The sequence below is a fragment of the Mus musculus genome, chromosome 11 (assembly GCF_000001635.26).
Source record: "Mus musculus strain C57BL/6J chromosome 11, GRCm38.p6 C57BL/6J".
NCBI classification, from domain to species: Eukaryota; Metazoa; Chordata; class Mammalia; order Rodentia; family Muridae; genus Mus; species Mus musculus.
This window is the reverse complement of record NC_000077.6, coordinates 36666025-36676921: the sequence shown is the minus strand read 5'-3', so window position 1 is coordinate 36676921 and position 10897 is coordinate 36666025. Positions and strand designations below refer to the sequence as shown.

The window sequence follows — 10897 nt, the reverse complement described above, 5'->3', positions numbered from 1 at the left end:
CAGGTTGACGGTTTCTAAATGGAGACTAAGTGTTGTCCCAAATGAAATATGAACTTAAAACATCAGGTGAGGGCACGCCTTAGAGAGGCATCCAGTAAATAATTAGGAGAACCGAGTTATGACAGTTTGGAGGGGGAGTTAACTCTGGAAGTGCTGTTGGATAAAGCTTTCTGGATTCGAGACCCCCTTAATGGCAGAGGGGGCTAATTAGAGACTCAAGTGGGAACTTTGATTTAAGCCCCCAAATCTAGGATACCTGTAGTGCTCTTCTAGAGGTAGCTTTAGGTGGACATTCCTTTTGTGCGCTATGAATGGGAACTCTGGATTGTATCTGGTGGCATTTCTCCTTTGACAAGCTCGGGGATGACGCTTTAAAGGGCTCGTATCTATTTTCACGGTGAACAAACAGAGACTATGCTCTATCCTTGAATCATCTCTCAGCACAGGGTGTTTGTGGCCGCAGATGTTGTTTTTAAAGTTTGGGCTATTTGCTGTTAATCTCACTTTTGGTGGATTTTGTTTTCATTGCCTCTGCTGTTAAAAAAAAAAAAAAAATGAAATTGTGACCGGCATGAATGAACTGATATTTGAGAATGGAGAAATATAATACAAATAAGCCAACTTTTGAAATTAAGCGTGACCAGAAATCTGAGTCCTATCCAGGTTTTTGACAAGCGTTACCCGACGTATTTAAGTTGGTTTTTAAATTACCTTGGTGGGCATAGGGGAAGTTCCTTACAAGTGTGCTGTTTGATTAAAGAGAATGCTTCCTGGGAAGGGAATATGGAAAGGTGATGGCCGTGCCTCTAGGCTTGGCCCTAGGAAAAACTGCCCTTCTATGGCTCTGTGGAGTTCAGTGAGCACAGAAAGATAGTATTTCACACATTTGTGTCGTGATAGAATGTTTTCTTGCTTAGTTTCCAAACTGGACTGGCTGTTTAACACCTCTATCTGGAGTATCTTGTGTTGCCAGACCCACCTAATGGCATCTTGTACATGCAGCTCATGGATTCAGCCTTGAGAGGGCATGGGGACAGGCTCGGTACTGGGCAAGGAGGAACAAGTGGAAAGTGGCTCTGGTCAGACAACGTCTGGACAACATCCAGAGTTTATCCCGGGTAGGAGTTTCCTGGGAAGGTCCCGGTACAGGTGCAGGCAAACGGAATTATTTTCTGTGGATTGAAGAGAGAGAGAGAGAGATGGGATCCAGGAAAAGCCATACAGCCATGGGATGCTGGGTAGATGTGTTGGTAGACACTGGCAAATTTAAAAAATAGCCTCACAGGTAGTTTTCCTCCTCTTCAACTTAAGAAACTTGACAGAATCATAAAGTGGCTTTCTTCAGAATTCTTTCTCTGTGCTGCCTTCTTGAATGAACTCTTTTCTGATTCTTGGTACACCTAAACATTGACGGCTTTTTTTTTTTCTTTCTTTTTCTTCTTCTCCCTCCACCGCTCCCCCCGGCAATTTTTTTCTAATGATAAGGATTATGCTTTAAAAGAGTGGTACGGGTTCAGAAAATATGCCCAGGTACCGTAACTTTATCACATATATTTTCTTCCTCTGTATATGAAAATGACTTCCTCAAGGTGAGGCAGTCATAAGTTTTAAATTATACCTTGTCCACTTACCACCACATGAGCCTCTGTCTCTCTCCTAGAAGGACACAGGACTAAAGTGCATGCAGAGAGTTGCCCTGTAACCCGGTGGCATCTCGGCTGGCTGGTGGCACTCTTTAGGGTAGATGGCAATCAGTGGTATCCCTACTCAAACTATCTGATTCATATAAATAGCATTTTTCTGACTTTTCCAGTAGATGTTGCTGGAGAGCAAAGAAAAGATTATTTCCACCCCCCACAGGAAAGAGAAGAAAAACTAGACTTACAAGAGGCAAAGAATCAGAGCCCTCTCTCCAAACTAATTTGCTAATTAATGAATTACATTGTATCATTACCTTTTATGTCTTTCTATAGAAAGCTATTCAAACTTGATTTAGATTTGTAAATGACAATTTGTCCTCCTTGGGCCCTATATATGATGTCTGTTTGCTGTTTTCCATTTTTGTTTTTGTTTTGTTTTGTTTTGTTTTAAATCAAGTTAGCTGCACATTGCTATTCAGAACATCCCATCCCTGAATGCAAAAACCCTTTAACATGCAAATATGATGTCAGAGGAAGAGCTGAAATAGAGTACCCGGAGAAGAGTAATGATCAAACGCATTATAAAAATATGCACCAGTTGCCAACAAGTAATGAAATATTAAGAAATTAAAAGCATGCAACCTCTAAAGTAATAGAATTTCATTGCTCTGAGACTGTTTTCCCACTGAATATTAAGTTCTTAATAGATGTACCAGTTAAAAAAACAAAACAAAAAACAAAAATCGAAAACCTACATGGTTTGTCAGTGAAGTTCTTTCATTATATGATGTTGAAAAATTAGCCCAATAGGATTTTCCTCAGAATGGGAAATGTAATTAACATTGGATATTAAGTGCCAGACTGACAAAGCAAAAGCCACACGGCTTGATGGGGGAAATAGAAACGCAAAAGCAAACAGGAGCAAGCGCTTAGAAGCTGAGGGGATCCACGCTGGAACTACTCTGCTGATAATCATTCTGATAAAATGACAAAGACATCCCAGGGGAACCCAGGATTCTAGTACCCAGACAGGAACTGATGCAATTTCAAGCAACCAATGACCTCTGTCTATGGGAATATTTGTTTTTAGATATGATCAATTAACCAATTTCAGTGGAGAAGGGGCATGTATTTTTTTTCCCCTCACAGAAGGGGATTGTTGGGCATCACAAAACCACTTTCGCACAGAAACAGAGTCCGACCTACGTCGGATAGCTTTTGGATCCTGTTACCTTAGGCAGACATGGCTCTGTGCTGGTGGATTTTCCTGATGCATTGAAGTATTTCTTCTGCACTTTTCACTCCTGAGGTGTGAAATGCTCCAGAGGCTGTTTTAATATAACAACCCCCATTTCTTCCTTCCTTCCTTTCTTTCTTTCTTTCTTTCTTTCTTTCTTTCTTTCTTTCTTTCTTTCTTTCTTTCTTTCTTTTCTGGGAAGGAAAGAGTTTATATTTAAAAGGCCTGAGTGTCAAGTACATCTATTTTGCAATTAGCACTAGAAGTCCACTGAGGTAAGGACAGCCCAGCTTTGTTCTTCGTTGATTTACGTACATATTTTGTTTGATGTGTAGTGGTTGGCTTGTTTTCTTCCTTTCTTAAAAAAAAAAAAAGTATAGCCTACATTTGCTGTATGATTGTATTTTCTGGGATTGTTTTACCTGTTGTTTGCACCTCTCTTCTTTCCTCATACCGTCTATAAAGTACTTCCTATATCAAAAGCACTACGAGTAAAATGCTCCCAAGCTTACCCAACAAAGAGAAACGTCTGCCCATCACTGACATCTTTATAGAAGTGGAAGCCACAGGGTGGACCTGGAAAGCACTGGTGAATACACCAAATGAGCCTCCCTCTGTCCCTCAGCAGAGCAGGCAAGAATAGGCTGGTGTGGATTGAGGGCATAGGAGAAATAGGAAATAGGAAAGAAGATGAAAACATGAAATATTGTGGGACAGCACCATCAGATGGAGCATGTAGGAAACATAGACCCCAAGCAATGAGGGATGCTACTGCCAGTAATGGGCTTTGAAGGACCAGACAAATTTGGGGTGCCCACGGGAAAGATGTCAGGCAGTTTGCAGACTAGTTGAAACTTGGTATGAGAGTAAGAAAAGAGTAGAATCATGACAGTAAAGTTTTCCCCAGGATTCTCTGAAACATCTGTCTAGATGACCTCTCTTCTCCAGCTACACTGCAACCTTCTGAAGCTATCAATGCTGCGACCGTATTAACTCACTTTTAAAGATATGTTGCTAGGACAAGAGGAGTGCATGCCTGGCCCCAAAGCTGGAGGCCAGTGCACCTTGCATTAGCTCAGTCACTGGTTGTAAAGTTGAGAACTAGAACTGAGAAGAGTGAATGTGGATGCTATTGTAATTATTGCGACTTCTTGTGTGTGCTGGAGATGTCTTGGACTCATTAAGACAGATTTGGTATGGGTATGTTTATTTCATACCTTTGTAAGAAAAACCTTCACCGTTGGTTAAAGACGAGGCACGTGGTTTAGAAGACGTGGTGTTCTCTCTTTGCTATTGCTATTTGGACGCAATACACGTCGGGTTTATCTCCAGTTTCCTGACATTGATTATGATGGATTTGTGTGATCTTTGAGAGTTTTCATCTTGCTGAAAAGGTATATACTTTATTTATTGAAGTTAATTGCCTCCCCAAATTGCCTGTGTTGTCAATTACTGTCTATAAACTAGTGATACCTCACCTTGAACTCTTTGCTGCCTAGTACATTTGACTGACAACCACAGTGATAGACATTAGTCCGACTACATAATATAAATACATGCGTAAACCTTTAAGGTGTTTCTTTGCAATTCGGTGGACTTCACAATGAGAGGGAGCAGAAACAATCATTAGCACAATTAAATAAGAGGAGTGGTGCATAGTTGCCTCAGAAATGCTGCTTTTATGATCCTGTTTAAGTAGACAGGGTCGCCACTGTCGCCTCAGAACCAAGCTGCAGATGGGTGACTTTTGGTGTCCTCTGGCCACTTTAATTTAATTTGTCCCATTTACTTTTCTAAGCTTTTCATCTTCCCACCATTTTAATACCATCAGAGATGGGGGGCTGCCCATGACATTCACACTTGACATTATCAAACACAAAAGCATCACTCATACACTTGAGCGCATTACAATGCAAGGGAAAAAATATATCCCAAAGCCTCGGAAATTATCGCCTCATACCTTCAGTGTAGGTGGGGTTTTTTTTTTTTTCTACTTGTTTTCTCCTGGATGTGACTGTTTGGCTTCTGTGTGTTTGTATAGGATTCTAAATTATCTAGAAAAAAAAATCCGCAATCAAAACCAAACCAAAACAAAATAAAATCCAACAAAACAAATCCATACTACAACATAAACAGCCTTGTACTGAATGTATATGCCTTAATGCAGTCCTATTGCTATTGTTTCACTGTTAAGGGCTCATTACATTTTGATGCTTTCCCAAAGTTGGTCTTTGGATTTGAGGAGAGGTGCACTTTCTCTGTCAACTTCAGTCTGACAGTTTCGGCCAAAGCTTGTTCTGCTTCCAAGTCTATCCTTGTGTTTCTCTATTACTGCTGAGTGAGTCAGAGATCTATTGACATCCACTGTAGACCTACCTCTGTGCTTGTGTGTGTGTGTGTGTGTGTGTGCTCGCTCCCATGTGGTGGTGGTGGTTTGGAGGGCAGGCTGCAAGTTGGGGGAAATATTCAAATACGAATTTATCTCTAGGCCCTTTTGCTTATTATTTTGAACCTTCTATTCAAAGATAAGTCCCCCACCTCCACACCCCCAACGTCCCATGTAAGACAATCCTTGTGAACAGAACAAATATCATTATCAGACTGTGGTGAATCGCTTTGGCAGTGTTACATCATGCATCGGGATCCCGGGTGCTGTAGAGCTCTGTAAAGCCAGCAGCTACACGGTACCCTGCAGGTTTAATATACTTCTGCAGCCTTGTGCTTCGGAAGGATCTCTGTAATTGGAGACAATCTAGTAAGGAGAACTTTTTAAGCCATCGGAGGCTGAAATACAAGTTTTTGAGAAATGGGAGTTCGCTAGCTTGAAACTGAATGGATTACAAATTCCTCTTAACTGGACAGAATCCTAATTGCCTGTACAGTACAGTCCTGATTATCCGGAGTTTGATTTTCCAGTACACGGATTATTCAGATTTCTTCTCTGACTCTGTCTTCTCCCTAACTACCTGACGTGAAACACTTGTCTAATCATTAGCGCCTCTGCTAATGATATGGAAGGGAGAAGTCCAAGCCAGTGAACAGCATTCAAAGATGGAAGGTTGTTAAAAAAAAAATCTACTTTTTGAAATTCTCCACTACAATCGTCTGATAAATTTCAGTGTTGGGGGGGAGGAATATCACTTTCTAACTACAAATGATAGCTTACTTTATCTTCTTGTGTGCCACCCACTCTTCGGCCCTTTAAAGGAACAAAACACTCAGATGAAATGAAACAAATCAAACAATCTTAACAGAGTCAAATTTCTAGGTGTGTGTGTGTGTTTTCTCATATAACTTCCCTCCCCTCCCAGAAGGATAACTACCCATTTTAATGAACCAGTTGGGGTTGGGATGTGCGAATCTTTTAAAAGGCCACATGGGTCAAGCAAGGGTACCTTTTGAATGAGATCAGAATTTTGATTAGCGTACCTTTCTCATGCTAAATCTAAAAGTAGGTTATTGGTGCTGATGGCCCAGTTATTCCCCAACACTTCTTCATTGGCATCACTGGCTAGGTGTCAGTCATTTCTCCATGACTCTTTTTTCAGGGTAACCTACTGAAAGTCTCCCCACTCCTGGTGGCCTCTGGGCTTCTTGGGCATGGATTTGGCTAAATCAGTGAAAAGGTAGAGAGGGTAGCTGGGTTATAGACCAGGCGTGGGTGTTATCAACCACCTTGCCACACATCTGAAGGATAGAGCAAGGATTGTCTCTAGGGAAGATTATAATGAGATCAGCAATCAATTTTATCTCACTCTCTCCTTCTGTACGATGGGCACTTTCCAAATCTTACAGACGCATCGCCTGCTTTACTGGTCCTGTTTTATCAAACAGTGCCCAATTTTCTCATGCCACCCCTCTTAGAGCATCCAAATATTAACAATTGGTAGCACTTTTGAGGCACCTCATCAAAATTCACAAGACCTTTCAAGTTATAAATGTATAGTGCTATGTAAATGATAAAATACACACCATATCACAGAATTGACACAACAGGGTAAAGGGCACAAAGTGTTCTTGTCTCCTCGGTGCTTTAAAAATACTCTTTTAGCACTAGATTAAAAGTGAGTGTGTTGAAAAGAGGTTTGCCTTAACTTTTTAAATGTTCCCATGTAGTCGAATGTACTATAATGGCCAGTGGTCTTCAATGTATCCATTAAAAGAGAATTTAAACAGCAGTATAATATGTAAAGCTGAAAATAGAAAAGAATTATTTAGAAAAGCCATTTGTGGGCTGGCAAAGTGGCTCAGGACAAAGAAATTGCTGTGAAAACTTGAGGCCCTAAGTTCAAATCCCAGGAACCCACTTGAAGCTGGGTATGGTGCCATGCTTGTTGGTAATCCCACTCTTCCTGCAGTGAGTTGAAAGCTTGAGACAGGAGAATCCCCAAAGACCCCAAGCTGCTTAGCCTAGCGTGTAGAGCAGCAAACTGCTCTAAAGAAACTGCTTCTAAAACATAATGCAAGTCAAAAGACAACACTGTAAGTCATTAGTTCTCAACCTGTGGGTCGCCACCCCCAAAGGGGTCACATAGCTGATATCCTGTATATCAGATATTTACATTCCGATTCATACCAGTAGCAAAATTACAGTTGTGGAGTAGCAACAAAATAAATTTCATGGTTGGGGTGACCACAACATGAAGAACTATATTAAAGGGTTACAGCATTAGGAAGACTGAGAACCACTCTTCTTGATTGTCTTCTAACCTCTATAAGCATGCTATGCACACGAGTTCCCACAGTTATCCACATGATCACACACACACACTATCCACATGAGCAGACATACATACACACACATTGTACATTAAAAAAAAGAAAGAAAGAAAAAGCAATGGCCAATCTGAACATAGTATGTTACATACAGCATTCATCAGCATCTACATTTTATACTTATTTAGGTGCATATACATGTATATATGTCCACATCTGTATTTAATTTCAGGGAGACACTAGAGGCAGGGAAGACATAAATTTAGTCCTGGAAAATATTGAGAAATATTTTTTCTAATTGATATTAATATCCCACAATTTGTTCTAGGAATTCTAAAATGGCTAAAACTTAACTCTTTGAGGGGTAGGGAGTTACTGGGAATTGAACCCAGGAACTTGTGAATTCTAATTATGTAGCATAGCCCTTACTCTGCCCTGAGTCCAGGCATTCTTAAGAAGTTATGATGTAGTCTGAAATTAGAAGTTATTTTATGCTCCATTTCCAGGTATATAAAAAACAATGGAAAACAGAGAGAAGGCTGAACCACCTGAGCCTTAAGAGGCACCTCTCAATTTACATGCTTCCTGTGCTCAAGAAGAAATATTTTAAAAAATTACAGCACCTATGATTTGGGAAAGATCTTCCTATAAAATGATCTACTCCAAACTAAAAACAAATCTGACTTTAAGAAAAATCCAGGCAGGAGAGTCTGGATTCTCTATCACACCCTCTGGGGATGCAGGTCACAATCCAAAGATCTAATCAGTTTGTCTGAGAGTCGCTGTTCTGAGATTCCTGTACATCATTCACTCACGTGAAGAACACAAGGGTTGTGTTGTGATCTTGCCTGGTATTAAAGGGACACTTGTACAAAATGTGCATGTAGAGGATGGGTTCCAAGGTAAAAGATTGACATATTACTTCCAAAGGGAGTGGGTTTGTATAATCGGGGTCTTTTCACTCCCAGTCTGCATGGTGTCTGTGAGGGATAGATATGTTGTATATGTTCACAGTCACACGTGGTATGTGATTTATATACACACCCATGTAGTCTCTAGAGGTCAGTAGAATATAAGAAATGGGCAAACATTCATGTTGAGATGAGATACACAGACTCCAGAAACCATTTTTCAAATGGCAAAAAAAAAAAAAAAAAAAAAAAAGATGATAGTCGACTAATGACACTAGAAACTGAAGTCATTAATCGGTGTTAACAAAAAAGTCGTGTCATTCTTGTTCATGAAATGAATCTAATCTATTTGTTTTAAGCAAATTTCAGATAAATGAACATTTTACATGGCAAGAACCTTGATGGAAACTCAAGCTCTAATTACTTTATTATGCCTCATTATAACAGACTGTGAATCACTTGTCTTAACTTTTTAAAAAAAAAAATGTTACTAGAACAGAAGGGTAAATTGTTTTTAAACATTGATGGTTACACCCCAAATACTGTTTCTACTCGAGCTGCCGTGTCAGTCCCCTTGATTTGACAAATGAATGATTGGACGGTTCATATGCTACGTCTTTGTCTGTTCTTGTGAACTAAAAGTTGGACAGGGTATTAGGAGTGTGTGATTTGTTTTCTCTGTGAGCCTAAACTTGAGAACAGCACAGTGTATTGCTGCATTGCTGAACGTGCCTAGCAAGTTTGACTGTTGGAGAATTCATGCTCAAAAGGTAGAAAATGTGAGAGGATGCAGCCATAAACTCTCTGAGAGTCAAGTTGTCAGTACCTTTTTCACATCATCCATATGCAAGAAGACATTGCCACGTGCATTCAGATTTCTTCTGATTTTGAGAATGAATGATTATCTTGTAAGTTGAGGTTGCGTGCCTTGGGTTAGACCTTAACATGTCTTACCAATGTTTGCGGCACTCTGACCTGGAACCAGCCTATCAGTAAGCTATTCCTGGGTTTGTGTTGTTTTGTGGTAGATTGCTTTCTTAGCTCAGTCTCCTCCATGATAAATCCTAAGACACAATTTGAAGGCACAGATATGTAAGAGGGTGTAGTCAAAAATGATCAGATGGTGATGCCCCTTATGGATCAGGGAGGAGGCACTAAGGTTATTATTTGCATTCACAGAGCCTTCACTGCATAAGAAAAAGGCCTACTAAATGCTTTAAGGGTGCCTCTGTATAGTATTTAAAAGCATTTTAAGCATATGGTGGCTTCAGTCACAACCCAGGCATTCCAAAGAGATATTACATAAATCTTAAAAGAGCACTTCCCGTGTCTAATCTACTTACTTTGCTGTTATTAAATGAGGAGACACACTCTATATCCATCCCTTGAAGAGTTTCCAGTGAAACTGGATACCACTTCTATGTTACCTCCCATGCCTGTGAGAGCTGCCCTCCAAGGTCTCTGCATTCTGTCATCCAGGTCTAGGAGATCTTCAGAACTTGCAAGATTTCACAAGCATATAGTTGAAATTGTCCATCCTTTTGACTTCTCAACAGTCCAGCTATCCTCTAAATAGCTCTTCTGAGGTCTCACCTTAAATGTCACTTCTTCCTAGAAGTCTGTCCTGACTAGGTCTTACCTACAGACTTTGATTCTGAACTGTCTAACAGCTCATGACTCTCAGGTTGTACAGGTGTTGGGCTAACTGTCCATCCATCCATCCAGATAAACTCTGAAGCTCAGTGAAAATGGGAGTGGTGGAAACTAGCTGTGTGTGGTGGTGGCAACTGCCCTCTAGCTTCATGATGGTAACATAATGCTTATTTCATAGATGACTCTTGACTAAATAACTAATGACATTGCTTTTATAAACTCAAGGCTAAGCACTCACACTAGAGAGATGGGGAGGGATCTATCTCTGTGTTTTTGGATTTTTTTTCTCAATACTAACTTCCAGGAATGGTTCAATGAATCACAGGTCTCACCTTATATTTGCCTCTTCATATCTACTATGAAATAGATTCAGATGATTGCACTCCAGAACACACTTACTCTTTATAATTAATATCACCGTCATCGCCATCATCATCATCTCCTTTACCCTCATCCTTTGATCATGTAGTTTGTGGTAAAAGCTAAAGTCCTTTGAGCGGGGGAGAGGAACCTGAAGGTTGACGGTCTCATCCCTCCAGCACAGTGTTCCTAGTTAGGAGAACAAACCTTGGAAAGCAGAACACCTGAGCTGAGAAGGCCATGCAATCACTTGTAGGCATGTGGCTACTCAGTCAGGAACACTGATAGACAACGCAGGACTCCAGAATGGTAATGCAGAAAAATAATGTATATTGATTTCATTGAGCTTGGACCTGAGGAGACCGTGTCGCTTTCCAAAT

General features: G+C 40.4%; 1 protein-coding gene across 17 annotated transcripts in view; it reads left to right on the top strand.

The window, feature by feature from the left end:
- The window catches only part of Tenm2 (teneurin transmembrane protein 2), a 1230398-nt gene that overhangs the window by 560132 nt on the left and 659369 nt on the right, over nucleotides 1-10897 (top strand). The window lies entirely within an intron of this gene.